General features: G+C 45.0%; 2 long non-coding RNA genes across 2 annotated transcripts in view; one reads left to right on the forward strand and one right to left on the reverse strand.

Moving 5' to 3' along the window:
- The window catches only part of LOC135560148 (uncharacterized), a 630,141-nt gene that overhangs the window by 266,608 nt on the left and 345,079 nt on the right, over positions 1 to 18,454 (reverse strand). The window lies entirely within an intron of this gene.
- On the forward strand, positions 12,213 to 15,572 carry LOC115122067 (uncharacterized). Its single transcript, XR_003862402.2, has 4 exons — positions 12,213 to 12,685; positions 12,838 to 12,883; positions 13,079 to 13,189; positions 13,406 to 15,572. It is a non-coding gene; the product is annotated as an uncharacterized LOC115122067 (long non-coding RNA).

Raw genomic sequence — 18,454 nt, forward strand, 5'->3', positions numbered from 1 at the left:
AACCATCAAACATTATCCAACACATATTAGAGAGAGAGGGACTGGCACGGAGACTACTGAACCATTAAACAGTATCCAGCACATATTAGAGAGAGAGGGACTGGCACGGAGACTACTGAACCATTAAACAGTTTCCAGCACATATTAGAGAGAGAGGGACTGGCAATGGAGACCACTGAACCATCAAACAGTATCCAACACATATTAGAGAGAGGGACTGGCACGGAGACCACTGAACCATCAAACAGTATCCAGCACATATTAGAGAGAGAGGACTGGCAATGGGGACTACTGAACCATCAAAGAGTATCCAACACATATTAGGGAGAGAGGGGACTGGCAATGGAGACCACTGAACCATCAAACAGTATCCAGCACATATTAGAGAGAGAGGGACTGGCATGGAGACTACTGAAACCATCAAACAGTATCCAGCACATATTAGAGAGAGGGACTGGCATGGAGACTACTGAACCATCAAACAGTATCCAGCACATATTAGAGAGAGAGGACTGGAACGGAGACCACTGAACCATCAAACAGTGTCCAGCACATATTAGAGAGAGGGGACTGGCATGGAGACTACTGAACCATCAAACAGTATCCAGCACATATTAGAGAGAGAGGACTGGAACGGAGACCACTGAACCATCAAACAGTGTCCAACACATATTAGAGAGAGAGGGACTGGCACGGAGACCACTGAACCATCAAACGGTGTCCAACACATATTAGAGAGAGAGGGACTGCCACGGGGAGACTACTGAACCATCAAACAGTATCCAGCACATATTAGAGAGAGAGGGACTGGCACGGAGACTACTGAACCATCAAACAGTATCCAGCACATATTAGAGAGAGAGGGACTGGCACGGAGACCACTGAACCATTAAACAGTATCCAGCACATATTAGAGAGAGAGGGACTGGCACGGAGACCACTGAACCATCAAACAGTATCCAGCACATATTAGAGAGAGAGGGACTGGCACGGAGACTACTGAACCATCAAACAGTATCCAGCACATATTAGACTGGCACAGAGACTACTGAACCATCAAACAGTATCCAACACATATTAGAGAGGGGGACTGGCACGGGAGACCACTGAACCATCAAACAGTATCCAACACATATTAGAGAGAGAGGGACTGGCACGGAGACTACTGAACCATTAAACAGTTTCCAGCACATATTAGAGAGAGAGGGACTGGCAATGGAGACCACTGAACCATCAAACAGTATCCAACACATATTAGAGAGAGAGGGACTGGCACGGAGACTACTGAACCATTAAACAGTATCCAGCACATATTAGAGAGAGAGGGACTGGCAATGGGGACTACTGAACCATCAAAGAGTATCCAACACATATTAGGGAGAGAGGGACTGGCAATGGAGACCACTGAACCATCAAACAGTATCCAGCACATATTAGAGAGAGAGGGACTGGCATGGAGACTACTACCATCAAACAGTATCCAGCACATATTAGAGAGAGAGGGACTGGCATGGAGACTACTGAACCATCAAACAGTATCCAGCACATATTAGAGAGAGAGGGACTGGAACGGAGACCACTGAACCATCAAACAGTGTCCAACACATATTAGAGAGAGAGGGACTGGCACGGAGACCACTGAACCATCAAACAGTATCCAGCACATATTAGAGATAGAGGGACTGGCACGGAGACCACTGAACCATCAAACAGTGTCCAACACATATTAGAGAGAGAGGGACTGGCACGGGGAGACTACTGAACCATCAAACAGTATCCAGCACATATTAGAGAGAGAGGGACTGGCACGGAGACCACTGAACCATCAAACAGTATCCAGCACATATTAGAGAGAGAGGGACTGGCACGGAGACCACTGAACCATCAAACAGTATCCAGCACATATTAGAGAGAGAGGGACTGGCACGGAGACCACTGAACCATCAAACAGTATCCAGCACATATTAGAGAGAGAGGGACTGGCACGGAGACTACTGAACCATTAAACAGTATCCAGCACATATTTGAGAGAGAGGGACTGGCAATGGGGACTACTGAACCATCAAACAGTATCCAACACATATTAGGGAGAGAGGGACTGGCAATGGAGACCACTGAACCATCAAACATTATCCAACACATATTAGAGAGAGAGGGACTGGCACGGAGACTACTGAACCATTAAACAGTATCCAGCACATATTAGAGAGAGAGGGACTGGCACGGAGACTACTGAACCATTAAACAGTTTCCAGCACATATTAGAGAGAGGGACTGGCAATGGAGACCACTGAACCATCAAACAGTATCCAACACATATTAGAGAGAGAGGGACTGGCACGGAGACCACTGAACCATCAAACAGTATCCAGCACATATTAGAGAGAGAGGGACTGGCAATGGGGACTACTGAACCATCAAAGAGTATCCAACACATATTAAAGAGGGACTGGCAATGGAGACCACTGAACCATCAAACAGTATCCAGCACATATTAGAGAGAGAGGGACTGGCATGGAGACTACTAAACCATCAAACAGTATCCAGCACATATTAGAGAGAGAGGGACTGGCATGGAGACTACTGAACCATCAAACAGTATCCAGCACATATTAGAGAGAGAGGGACTGGAACGGAGACCACTGAACCATCAAACAGTGTCCAACACATATTAGAGAGAGAGGGACTGGCATGGAGACTACTGAACCATCAAACAGTATCCAGCACATATTAGAGAGAGAGGGACTGGAACGGAGACCACTGAACCATCAAACAGTGTCCAACACATATTAGAGAGAGGGACTGGCACGGAGACCACTGAACCATCAAACAGTGTCCAACACATATTAGAGAGAGAGGGACTGCCACGGGGAGACTACTGAACCATCAAACAGTATCCAGCACATATTAGAGAGAGAGGGACTGGCACGGAGACTACTGAACCATCAAACAGTATCCAGCACATATTAGAGAGAGGGACTGGCACGGAGACCACTGAACCATTAAACAGTATCCAGCACATATTAGAGAGAGAGGACTGGCACGGAGACCACTGAACCATCAAACAGTATCCAGCACATATTAGAGAGAGAGGGACTGGCACGGAGACTACTGAACCATCAAACAGTATCCAGCACATATTAGAGAGAGGGGACTGGCACGGAGACCACTGAACCATTAAACAGTATCCAGCACATATTAGAGAGAGAGGGACTGGCACGGAGACCACTGAACCATCAAACAGTATCCAGCACATATTAGAGAGAGAGGGACTGGCACGGAGACTACTGAACCATCAAACAGTATCCAGCACATATTAGAGAGAGAGGACTGGGGAGACCACTGAACCATTAAACAGTATCCAGCACATATTAGAGAAAGAGGGACTGGCACTACTGAACCATCAAACAGTATCCAGCACATATTAGAGAGAGAGGGACTGGCACGGAGACCACTGAACCATTAAACAGTATCCAGCACATATTAGAGAGAGAGGGACTGGCACGGAGACCACTGAACCATTAAACAGTATCCAGCACATATTAGAGAGAGAGGGACTGGCACGGAGACCACTGAACCATCAAACAGTATCCAGCACATATTAGAGAGAGAGGGACTGGCACGGAGACTACTGAACCATTAAACAGTATCCAGCACATATTAGAGAGAGAGGGACTGGCAATGGAGACCACTGAACCATTAAACAGTATCCAGCACATATTAGAGAGAGAGGGACTGGCACGGAGACTACTGAACCATTAAACAGTATCCAGCACATATTAGAGAGAGAGGGACTGGCAATGGGGACTACTGAACCATCAAACAGTATCCAACACATATTAGGGAGAGAGGGACTGCAATGGAGACCACTGAACCATCAAACATTATCCAACACATATTAGAGAGAGACTGGCACGGAGACTACTGAACCATTAAACAGTATCCAGCACATATTAGAGAGAGAGGGACTGGCACGGAGACTACTGAACCATTAAACAGTTTCCAGCACATATTAGAGAGAGGGACTGGCAATGGAGACCACTGAACCATCAAACAGTATCCAACACATATTAGAGAGAGGGACTGGCACGGAGACTACTGAACCATTAAACAGTATCCAGCACATATTAGAGAGAGGGGACTGGCAATGGGGACTACTGAACCATCAAAGAGTATCCAAATACATATTAGGGAGAGAGGGACTGGCAATGGAGACCACTGAACCATCAAACAGTATCCAGCACATATTAGAGAGAGGGACTGGCATGGAGACTACTGAACCATCAAACAGTATCCAGCACATATTAGAGAGAGGGGACTGGCATGGAGACTACTGAACCATCAAACAGTATCCAGCACATATTAGAGAGAGAGGGACTGGAACGGAGACCACTGAACCATCAAACAGTATCCAACACATATTAGAGAGAGGGACTGGCACGGAGACCACTGAACCATCAAACAGTATCCAGCACATATTAGAGAGAGAGGGACTGGCACGGAGAGCACTGAACCATCAAACAGTGTCCAACACATATTAGAGAGAGAGGGACTGGCACGGAGACCACTGAACCATTAAACAGTATCCAGCACATATTAGAGAAAGAGGGACTGGCACGGAGACTACTGAACCATCAAACAGTATCCAGCACATATTAGAGAGAGGGACTGGCTGAGACCACTGAACCATTAAACAGTATCCAGCACATATTAGAGAGAGAGGGACTGGCACGGAGACCACTGAACCATCAAACAGTATCCAGCACATATTAGAGAGAGAGGGACTGGCACAGAGACCACTGAACCATCAAACAGTATCCAGCACATATTAGAGAGAGGGACTGGCATGGAGACTACTGAACCATTAAACAGTATCCAGCACATATTAGAGAGAGAGGGACTGGCAATGGAGACTACTGAACCATTAAACAGTATCCAGCACATATTAGAGAGAGAGGGACTGGCACGGAGACTACTGAACCATTAAACAGTATCCAGCACATATTAGAGAGAGAGGACTGGCAATGGGGACTACTGAACCATCAAACAGTATCCAACACATATTAGGGAGAGAGGACTGGCAATGGAGACTACTGAACCATCAAACATTATCCAACACATATTAGAGAGAGAGGGACTGGCACGGAGACTACTGAACCATTAAACAGTATCCAGCACATATTAGAGAGAGAGGGGACTGGCACGGGAGACTACTGAACCATTAAACAGTTTCCAGCACATATTAGAGAGAGGGACTGGCAATGGAGACCACTGAACCATCAAACAGTATCCAACACATATTAGAGAGAGAGGGACTGGCACGGAGACTACTGAACCATTAAACAGTATCCAGCACATATTAGAGAGAGAGGGACTGGCAATGGGGACTACTGAACCATCAAAGAGTATCCAACACATATTAGGGAGAGAGGGACTGGCAATGGAGACCACTGAACCATCAAACAGTATCCAGCACATATTAGAGAGAGAGGGACTGGCATGGAGACTACTAAACCATCAAACAGTATCCAGCACATATTAGAGAGAGAGGGACTGGCATGGAGACTACTGAACCATCAAACAGTATCCAGCACATATTAGAGAGAGAGGGACTGGAACGGAGACCACTGAACCATCAAACAGTGTCCAACACATATTAGAGAGAGAGGGACTGGCACGGAGACCACTGAACCATCAAACAGTATCCAGCACATATTAGAGAGAGAGGGACTGGCACGGAGAGCACTGAACCATCAAACAGTGTCCAACACATATTAGAGAGAGAGGGACTGGCACGGAGACCACTGAACCATTAAACAGTATCCAGCACATATTAGAGAAAGAGGGACTGGCACGGAGACTACTGAACCATCAAACAGTATCCAGCACATATTAGAGAGAGAGGGACTGGCACGGAGACCACTGAACCATTAAACAGTATCCAGCACATATTAGAGAGAGAGGGACTATGAACCATTAAACAGTATCCAGCACATATTAGAGAGAGAGGGACTGGCACGGAGACCACTGAACCATCAAACAGTATCCAGCACATATTAGAGAGAGGGACTGGCACGGAGACTACTGAACCATCAGTATCCAGCACATATTAGTAATGGAGACCACTGAACCATTAAACAGTATCCAGCACATATTAGAGAGAGAGGGACTGGCACGGAGACTACTGAACCATTAAACAGTATCCAGCACATATTAGAGAGAGGGACTGGCAATGGGGACTACTGAACCATCAAACAGTATCCAACACATATTAGGGAGAGAGGGACTGGCAATGGAGACCACTGAACCATCAAACATTATCCAACACATATTAGAGAGAGAGGGACTGGCACGGAGACTACTGAACCATTAAACAGTATCCAGCACATATTAGAGAGAGAGGGACTGGCACGGAGACTACTGAACCATTAAACAGTTTCCAGCACATATTAGAGAGAGAGGGACTGGCACGGAGACCACTGAACCATCAAACAGTATCCAGCACATATTAGAGAGAGGGACTGGCATGGAGACTACTGAACCATTAAACAGTATCCAGCACATATTAGAGAGAGAGGGACTGGCAATGGGGACTAAACCATCAAAGTATCCAACACATATTAGGAGAGAGGGACTGGCAATGGAGACCACTGAACCATCAAACAGTATCCAGCACATATTAGAGAGAGGACTGGCATGGAGACTACTAAACCATCAAACAGTATCCAGCACATATTAGAGAGAGGGACTGGCATGGAGACCACTGAACCATCAAACAGTATCCAGCACATATTAGAGAGAGAGGGACTGGAACGGAGACCACTGAACCATCAAACAGTATCCAACACATATTAGAGAGAGAGGGACTGGCACGGAGACCACTGAACCATCAAACAGTATCCAGCACATATTAGAGAGAGGGGACTGGCACGGAGACCACTGAACCATCAAACAGTGTCCAACACATATTAGAGAGAGGGACTGGCACGGAGACTACTGAACCATCAAACAGTATCCAGCACATATTAGAGAGAGAGGGACTGGCACGGAGACTACTGAACCATCAAACAGTATCCAGCACATATTAGACTGGCACGGAGACTACTGAACCATCAAACAGTATCCAACACATATTAGAGAGGGGGACTGGCACGGAGACCACTGAACCATCAAACAGTATCCAGCACATATTAGAGAGAGAGGGACTGGCACGGAGACTACTGAGCCATCAAACAGTATCCAGCACATATTAGAGAGAGAGGGACTGGCACAGAGACCAGTGAACCATTAAACAGTATCCAGCACATATTAGAGAGAGAGGGACTGGCACGGAGACTACTGAGCCATCAAACAGTATCCAGCACATATTAGAGAGAGAGGGACTGGCACGGAGACCACTGAACCATTAAACAGTATCCAGCACATATTAGAGAGAGAGGGACTGGCACGGAGACCACTGAACCATTAAACAGTATCCAGCACATATTAGAGAGAGAGGGACTGGCACGGAGACCACTGAACCATTAAACAGTATCCAGCACATATTAGAGAGAGGACTGGCACGGAGACCACTGAACCATTAAACAGTATCCAGCACATATTAGAGAGAGGGACTGGCACGGAGACCACTGAACCATCAAACAGTATCCAGCACATATTAGAGAGAGAGGACTGGCACGGAGACCACTGAACCATTAAACAGTATCCAGCACATATTAGAGAGAGAGGGACTGGCACAGGAGACCACTGAACCATCAAACAGTATCCAGCACATATTAGAGAGAGAGGACTGGCACGGAGACCACTGAACCATCAAACAGTATCCAGCACATATTAGAGAGAGGGGACTGGCACAGAGACCACTGAACCATCAAACAGTATCCAGCACATATTAGAGAGAGGGACTGGCACGGAGACCACTGAACCATCAAACAGTATCCAGCACATATTAGAGAGAGGGACTGGCACGGAGACCACTGAACCATTAAACAGTATCCAGCACATATTAGAGAGAGGGGACTGGCACGGAGACCACTGAACCATCAAACAGTATCCAGCACATATTAGAGAGAGAGGGACTGGCACGGAGACCACTGAACCATCAAACAGTATCCAGCACATATTAGAGAGAGAGGGACTGGCACGGAGACTACTGAACCATCAAACAGTATCCAACACATATTAGAGAGAGAGGGACTGGCACAGAGACCACTGAACCATCAAACAGTATCCAGCACATATTAGAGAGAGAGGGACTGGCACAGAGACCACTGAACCATTAAACAGTATCCAGCACATATTAGAGAGAGGGGACTGGCACGGAGACCACTGAACCATCAAACAGTATCCAGCACATATTAGAGAGAGGGGACTGGCACGGAGACCACTGAACCATTAAACAGTATCCAGCACATATTAGAGAGAGAGGGACTGGCACGGAGACCACTGAACCATCAAACAGTATCCAGCACATATTAGAGAGAGAGGGACTGGCATGGAGACCACTGGACCATCAAACAGTATCCAACACATATTAGAGAGAGACTACCACTGAGCCATCAAACAGTATCCAGCACATATTAGAGAGAGAGGGACTGGCACAGAGACCACTGAACCATTAAACAGTATCCAGCACATATTAGAGAGAGAGGGACTGGCACGGAGACCACTGAACCATCAAACAGTATCCAGCACATATTAGAGAGAGAGGGACTGGCACGGAGACCACTGAACCATTAAACAGTATCCAGCACATATTAGAGAGAGAGGGACTGGCACGGAGACCACTGAACCATCAAACAGTATCCAGCACATATTAGACTGGCACGGAGACTACTGAACCATCAAACAGTATCCAGCACATATTAGAGAGGGGGACTGGCACGGAGACCACTGAACCATTAAACAGTATCCAGCACATATTAGAGAGAGAGGGACTGGCACGGAGACCACTGAACCATCAAACAGTATCCAGCACATATTAGAGAGAGAGGGACTGGCACGGAGACTACTGAACCATCAAACAGTATCCAGCACATATTAGACTGGCACGGAGACCACTGAACCATCAAACAGTATCCAGCACATATTAGAGAGAGGGGACTGGCACGGAGACCACTGAACCATCAAACAGTATCCAGCACATATTAGAGAGAGGGACTGGCATGGAGACCACTGAACCATCAAACAGTATCCAGCACATATTAGAGAGAGGGACTGGCACAGAGACCACTGAACCATCAAACAGTATCCAGCACATATTAGAGAGAGAGGACTGGCACAGAGACCACTGAACCATCAAACAGTATCCAGCACATATTAGAGAGAGAGGGACTGGCACGGAGACCACTGAACCATCAAACAGTATCCAGCACATATTAGAGAGAGAGGGACTGGCACGGAGACCACTGAACCATCAAACAGTATCCAGCACATATTAGAGAGAGAGGGACTGGCATGGAGACCACTGAACCATCAAACAGTATCCAGCACATATTAGAGAGAGAAGGACTGGCAATGGAGACCACTGAACCATCAAACAGTATCCAACACATATTAGAGAGAGAGGGACTGGCACAGAGACCACTGAGCCATCAAACAGTATCCAGCACATATTAGAGAGAGAGGGACTGGCACAGAGACCACTGAACCATTAAACAGTATCCAGCACATATTAGAGAGAGAGGGACTGGCACGGAGACTACTGAACCATCAAACAGTATCCAGCACATATTAGAGAGAGAGGGACTGGCAATGGAGACCACTGAACCATCAAACAGTATCCAACACATATTAGAGAGAGAGGGACTGGCACAGAGACCACTGAACCATCAAACAGTATCCAGCACATATTAGAGAGAGAGGACTGGCACAGAGACCACTGAACCATTAAACAGTATCCAGCACATATTAGAGAGAGAGGGACTGGCACGGAGACCACTGAACCATCAAACAGTATCCAGCACATATTAGAGAGAGAGGGACTGGCATGGAGACCACTGGACCATCAAACAGTATCCAGCACATATTAGAGAGAGAGGGACTGGCATGGAGACCACTGGACCATCAAACAGTATCCAGCACATATTAGAGAGAGGGACTGGCATGGAGACCACTGAACCATCAAACAGTATCCAGCACATATTAGAGAGAGAGGACTGGCACAGAGACCACTGAACCATCAAACAGTATCCAGCACATATTAGAGAGAGGGACTGGCACAGAGACCACTGAACCATCAAACAGTATCCAGCACATATTAGAGAGAGAGGACTGGCACGGAGACCACTGAACCATCAAACAGTATCCAGCACATATTAGAGAGAGAGGACTGGCACGGAGACCACTGAACCATCAAACAGTATCCAGCACATATTAGAGAGAGGGACTGGCACGGAGACCACTGAACCATCAAACAGTATCCAGCACATATTAGAGAGAGAGGGACTGGCACGGAGACTACTGAGCCATCAAACAGTATCCAGCACATATTAGAGAGAGAGGGACTGGCACAGAGACCACTGAACCATTAAACAGTATCCAGCACATATTAGAGAGAGAGGGACTGGCACGGAGACCACTGAACCATCAAACAGTATCCAGCACATATTAGAGAGAGAGGGACTGGCACGGAGACCACTGAACCATCAAACAGTATCCAGCACATATTAGAGAGAGGGACTGGCACGGAGACTACTGAACCATCAAACAGTATCCAGCACATATTAGAGAGAGAGGGACTGGCACGGAGACCACTGAACCATTAAACAGTATCCAGCACATATTAGAGAGAGAGGGACTGGCACAGAGACCACTGAACCATTAAACAGTATCCAGCACATATTAGAGAGAGTGGGACTGGCACGGAGACTACTGAACCATCAAACAGTATCCAGCACATATTAGACTGGCACGGAGACTACTGAACCATCAAACAGTATCCAGCACATATTAGACTGGCACGGAGACTACTGAACCATCAAACAGTATCCAACACATATTAGAGAGGGGGACTGGCACGGAGACCACTGAACCATCAAACAGTATCCAGCACATATTAGAGAGAGAGGGACTGGCACGGAGACCACTGAACCATTAAACAGTATCCAGCACATATTAGAGAGAGAGGGACTGGCACGGAGACCACTGAACCATTAAACAGTATCCAGCACATATTAGAGAGAGAGGGACTGGCACAGAGACCACTGAACCATTAAACAGTATCCAGCACATATTAGAGAGAGGGACTGGCACGGAGACCACTGAACCATCAAACAGTATCCAGCACATATTAGAGAGAGAGGGACTGGCACGGAGACTACTGAACCATCAAACAGTATCCAGCACATATTAGAGAGAGAGGGACTGGCACGGAGACCACTGAACCATCAAACAGTATCCAGCACATATTAGAGAGAGAGGGACTGGCACGGAGACCACTGAACCATCAAACAGTATCCAGCACATATTAGAGAGAGAGGGACTGGCATGGAGACTACTGAACCATCAAACAGTATCCAGCACATATTAGAGAGAGAGGGACTGGCAATGGAGACCACTGAACCATCAAACAGTATCCAACACATATTAGAGAGAGAGGGACTGGCACGGAGACCACTGAACCATTAAACAGTATCCAGCACATATTAGAGAGAGAGGGACTGGCAATGGGGACTACTGAACCATCAAACAGTATCCAGCACATATTAGAGAGAGAGGGACTGGCATGGAGACTACTGAACCATCAAACAGTATCCAGCACATATTAGAGAGAGAGGGACTGGCATGGAGACCACTGAACCATCAAACAGTATCCAGCACATATTAGAGAGAGAGGGACTGGCACGGAGACTACTGAACCATCAAACAGTATCCAGCACATATTAGAGAGAGAGGGACTGGCACGGAGACCACTGAACCATCAAACAGTATCCAACACAGAAAAAGGAAAGAGGGACACATGGGATTGTTCTCTGAGTAATAATTCTATATGGACTTTTCAGAGAATAGTTGTGTACGTTGGAGGGGTCAACTTTTGGGAGGGGGCACAAAGGGAGAGATTGATAGAGAGAGGTATTAAGAGAAAGCGAGTGAAATCTGGCCCTGCAGGCCCTGTGTAAACACCAGGCTGGTGTGTGAGCGTGTGCGGGGGCGCGCGGGGGGGGGGGGGGGAGGAGGGGGGATGAGGGGGGAGGGTAGAGGAAGGTTATAAAGTTGTACACCCTTCACATAGGCCTCTCTCTCTCTGTCTGTATCTCTCTTTCTCTGTCACGCATGCACACACACACACACACACACACACACACACACACACACACACACACTGGATGGCTCAATACTTCACTCAGTTGGCCACACAGACACATGCCGGGTCCAGAATTTAAACCATCCCCTTACACACACAAACACACACATCACAAATACAAAGCTCTGCACCTAAATACACATACAGCCAGCCAAGTGTAACAGAGACAGCCTGCCACAACCCACCTTTACACACACACACACACACACACACACACACTCACCACACACATGCACACATACATTGCCAGAATGATCCAGCTTTGTTGCATTGCTCTTCAAAAATGCTCTGTTCCTGCTCCCCTGTCTCTCGTCCACATTGATACAAATCATAAGTTGATAAGTTACTAAGATGTAGAATGTCTCCATCAAATCCAATAAGGTATTTCAACTTTTTTATTTTTACCTATTCGTAGACAAATGTTCAATGATGTATGAAGTTGGAGTTGTTCTTCATCAACTGGTAATACATACATAATGAAGTAGGTTAGTAGGTTAAATATTTCACTTTTAATTCCAATGCTTTTTTTCAAGATACAACAGTGTCATCTTTGGCAGGATAGATGGATTTTCAAGGAAGGTAAGTACATTATTTTGTATACATTTAGCATATTTCCCATCACCTAATGAACAAGCACAATACCAGTCTGGTGTTCAGCTTTCTGTGTTGTATTGACGTCTCCTGAAAATGACATCTGCTGCTTTAGAATGAACAGTCATATCTCAGTGATTGTTTTCATATCAGCAAAAAAAAATCTATTTTCTGTACTTTCAGAGTGGGAGCTGATCAAGGGGTGGAAAATGTAGATATTGCCAGATGTATGTTCACTGTACGAGGAACAGGCCGTGGAAGCTTAATTGCTGGGTAAAGTGTCCATAACCAGAGGTAATTCAACTGTTCTGTGTTCTGTTTCTCTCTTCCTCTCTGCCTGTCTTGTTGTACACGGAACCTGTTTCACATCCATTCATTAAAAAACCATTAAGATGCCAGCTGCTCATTTGAAGATTTACACATAAACACTCAGCAGTTTTCACTGGACTATCAAGCCCCTGTTGCTGCCAAATGTGTCGTCACTAATACAGATGTGTTTATTTTGACCAGATTCAGTATATGGAGGACCTGCTTCATCAGGAGAATCATCTGGAATCTGGAAACACTGGCAATGGGGTCACTGTTCCTGACATCCCATATGCCCCCTGTCTACTGGGAATCTTGCTGTGCTGCAACGTCAAGTGAACCCAACCCCTGGACATATTCAGCTCTGGAGAAAATGAAGAGACCACTGCAAAATGATCCGTTTCTCTGGTTTGACTATTTATAGCTCTGTGTTTGGGTCCACATTTCACAGTGGGTGTGAGACACTGTGGCTTGTAGGCCTCTCCAGGTCTCGCACCCACTGTGGCTTGTAGGCCTCTCCAGGTCTCGCACCCACTGTGGCTTGTAGGCCTCTCCAGGTCTCGCACCCACTGTGGCTTGTAGGCCTCTCCAGGTCTCACACCCACTGTGGCTTGTAGGCCTCTCCAGGTCTCGCACCCACTGTGACATTTGGTTGTCCTGGATGAAAACTTGCTTCCTTCTGCTCTGACAATGTTCCCCAACTCTGAGGATTGGTTTTTCCAGTAGGACAATGCTTCATGCCACACAGTCAGGTCAATCAAGGTGTGGATGGAGGACCACCAGATCAAGACCCTGTCATGGCCAGCCGAATCGCCAGACCTGAACCCCATTGAAAACCTTTGGAAAGTGATCAAGAGGAAGATGGATGGTCACAAGCCATCAAACAAAGCTGAGCTGCTTGGATTTGTGCGCCAGGAGTGACATAAAGTCACCCAACATCAATGTGAAAGACTGGTGGAGAGCAGGACAAGACACATGAAAGCTGGGATTGAAAATCAGGGTTATTCCACCAAATATTGATTTCTGAACTCTTCCTAAGTTAAAACATTAGTATTGTGTTGTTTAAAATGACCTTTGCATTATTCAAGGTCTGACAACACTGCATCTTTTTTATATTTTGACCAATTGTCAGTTTCTGCAAATAAATGCTCTAAATGACAATATATTTACTTGGTATTTGGGAGAAATGTTGTCAGTAGTTTATAGAATAAAACAAACATTTTTATTTTACCCAAACACATACCTATAAATAGTAACACATACCTATAAATGTACATGCATGCTCTTCAATTAGTTATGAGCCTCCAGCCTTTTTAGGTGCAGTCCTCCCACACTATGTAGGATATTGTTTTAAGGGGGGGAGGGTGAAAGGATAGCAGGCCCTGCTGTCAAAGTGAGAGAGTAGGCTATTCTGGATAGAGCAGGTACTTTAGTGTAGTCTATTTCTTGTGAGGTTTTCTGTCCTCGGATGCAGAGAGCTGTGAAAGCCTGTCTGCAGATGAAGAGGTCGAAGGGCAGCGGTTCTCAGTCCTGTTCCCATGGGACTCAAAGGGGGGCACATTGTTGTTTTTGCCTTTAGCACTACACATCTGATTCAAAAGATCAAGTCATCATCAAGCTTCAAGGGGTATTTATCTATTCATTTGTGACGCTATCCTTGATCTGATCCTGCTATTGTCACATGCTACACAAGCACATGCATCTATCTATCCAATGTTATCATGATTTGTTATAAGGGATACTATACTTATATTATACAAGGAAATATTATTAAAGAGATGCTTTACATTGAAATACAGATAGAGATGTAGTAGTCCCAGAGTTAATGATCCAAGGTCAGCTTTGCATTTCACCTCCTGATGATTATGATGACTGACCGTGTTAGAATCAAATTTTAAAAACTTTATCATGCTCTCTCTTTATCCATCTGTCTCTCGTCTGCAGGTATGTTTTGATGTGAGAGAGGAAGCCAGTCCCGTCATCGCCACCTCACCCACTCTTAAGATGACCTTCGGGCCGACTGGGAGCCCAAGGCTGGTTAGGAGACACCGCTAGAGACACTATGTAATTGTGATGAAGTGAGAGAATATTAGGGTAGCACTGTAATTCATTAATCATATGCTGTCTTCCCTGCTCCTCTGTTCTTACCCCTTTCCCTTTCTGTCTTCTACATCTCTCTCCCTTTCTGTCTTCTACATCTCTCTCCCTTTCTGTCTTCTACATCTCTCTCCCTTTCTGTCTTCTACATCTCTCTCCCTTTCTGTCTTCTACATCTCTCTCCCTTTCTGTCTTCTACATCTCTCTCCCTTTCTGTCTTCTACATCTCTCTCCCTTTCTGTCTTCTACATCTCTCTCCCTTTCTGTCTTCTACATCTCTCTCCCTTTCTGTCTTCTACATCTCTCTCCCTTTCTGTCTTCTACATCTCTCTCCCTTTCTGTCTTCTACATCTCTCTCCTTTCTGTCTTCTACATCTCTCTCCCTTTCTGTCTTCTACATCTCTCTCCCTTTCTGTCTTCTACATCTCTCTCCTTTCTGTCTTCTCATCTCTCTCCTTTCTGTCTTCTAATCTCTTTCCAGATCTGTCTTCTACATCTTCTCCCTTTCTGTCTTATAATCTAATCTCCCAATCTGTCTTCTACATTATAGTCCATGTTTTATGTATTTCTTCTACATCCTCTTAATGAACTGTCTTTCAATGTCTGCTTCTACATCTCTCTCCCTTTCTGAAATGAAGTATCATGGAATACTACTCCTCTTTCTGTCTTCTAGATCTCTCTCAGATTCTAGTGTCTTACTACATATCCTGTGTCCTCAGATGAATTTCTGTCTTCTATCTCTACATTCTCTCCTGTGTCCTCAGATGAATGCAGATGAACAATACTCACTCCCTGTCTTCTACATCTCTCTCTCCTCAGATGAATGCAGATGAAGTCTACACTCTATCCTGTTCCTCAGATGAATGCAGATGAAGTGGAATACTACATTTCTCCTGTGTCCTCAGATGAATGCAGATGAAGTGGAATACTACACCTATCCTTTCTGTGTAATAATTATAGTCCTCAGATGAATGCCTCAGATGAAATGCAGATGAAGTGGAATACTACACCTATCCTGTGTCCTCAGATGAATGCAGATGAAGTGGAATACTACACCTATCCTGTGTCCTCAGATGAATGCAGATGAAGTGGAATACTACACCTATCCTGTGTCCTCAGATGAATGCAGATGAAGTGGAATACTACACCTATCCTGTGTCCTCAGATGAATGCAGATGAAGGGGAATACTACACCTATCCTGTGTCCTCAGATGAATGCAGATGAAGGGGAATACTACACCTATCCTGTGTCCTCAGATGAATGCAGATGAAGGGGAATACTACACCTATCCTGTGTCCTCAGATGAATGCAGATGAAGGGGAATACTACACCTATCCTGTGTCCTCAGATGAATGCAGATGAAGTGGAATACTACACCTATCCTGTGTCCTCAGATGAATGCAGATGAAGTGGAATACTACACCTATCCTGTGTCCTCAGATGAATGCAGATGAAGGGGAATACTACACCTATCCTGTGTCCTCAGATGAATGCAGATGAAGTGGAATACTACACCTATCCTGTGTCCTCAGATGAATGCAGATGAAGTGGAATACTACACCTATCCTGTGTCCTCAGATGAATGCAGATGAAGTGGAATACTACACCTATCCTGTGTCCTCAGATGAATGCAGATGAAGGGAGTTAGATATGCATAGGTGTATTTCTGTATATATGAATTACAAATCAGCCTTTACTTAAATAATGTTTCTAGTCTATTGCATAGTTACAATGTGTAATCATTGATATCCCAGGAGCAGGATTGGTAAACACTGTTGAAGAGTATAACTGTAATACATACATGCAGACACAGCATCATTCAAAGAATGGAGTTTGATACACCTGGTATTGGATATGACTGAAAAATAATGTCTCACAGAGATTTATACCTGAACCGCACCTTCATTTGTCAAGGAAGATAACATGATCAGTGAATATATTCAATGTACAGGCTACAATGTGGGGATCTCATGCATGGTAATAACTACAGTACATGATCAGTGAATATATTCAATGTACAGGCTACAATGTGGGGATCTCATGCATGGTAATAACTACAGTACATGATCAGTGAATATATTCAATGTACAGGCTACAATGTGGGGATCCCATGCATGGTGATAACTACAGTACATGATCAGTGAATATATTCAATGTACAGGCTACAATGTGGGGATCTCATGCATGGTAATAACTACAGTACATGATCAGTGAATATATTCAATGTACAGGCTACAATGTGGGGATCTCATATGCATGGTGATAACTACAGTACATGATCAGTGAATATATTCAATGTACAGGCTACAATGTGGGGATCTCATATGCATGGTGATAACTACAGTACATGATCAGTGAATATATTCAATGTACAGGCTACAATGTGGGGATCTCATATGCATGGTGATAACTACAGTATATGTATATGTACACATTAAAGTTATTATATTCTACTCTATCCATAGGCTTCATTAATGCCATCCAGACTTGAAGTCCATATAACAACTATGATAGCTGAGGTTCATAGATAGGTCCTAAACTAACATTCATACCAAAAGTATAAGGGTCCATACACAGATCGGCTGCATATTGTAGCTAGCTACACATCCATAGGCATACAGTTATTTTTATCCTCCACTACACAATAAGCAAATAAATAGTTAGTTTGCTGTGTTACTTCAGCTGTATTGCATGGCAAATATAAGCAATTGTACATTCAATTTGTAGTAAATGATTTAGCTAGCTAGATTCTTTACATCTACTGTTTCACAAGACGACAGCCTGGTTTCTCAGGAGTCCCTAAAACATTAAACAACACAAATTACAAAGTCATACTCATGTCATAACACTAGCTAGCTAGCTGGCTAATGTTAGCTAGTCAGCTAACTTGCTAAATAGCGATTTTTGTAAATAACGTTATGACCAAAAAATATGCACAATCGTTTTGTCTCTACATGAACTAACATATTCCTCTCAATTGTGAATGTTTTGCTTGACTCGTTATGACGTTATAACTACTTACATTTGCTTCCTCTGGAGGAATGAAGCTGTGACGCCGGGTCTCTCTAACTCCCGCGGTGTAAAGCTCGCACCTTTTAAAGGAGGAACCACTGTACAGTACCAGTCAAACGTTTGGACACACCTACTCAATCAAG

The sequence above is a fragment of the Oncorhynchus nerka genome, linkage group LG15 (genome assembly GCF_034236695.1).
Source record: "Oncorhynchus nerka isolate Pitt River linkage group LG15, Oner_Uvic_2.0, whole genome shotgun sequence".
NCBI classification, from domain to species: Eukaryota; Metazoa; Chordata; class Actinopteri; order Salmoniformes; family Salmonidae; genus Oncorhynchus; species Oncorhynchus nerka.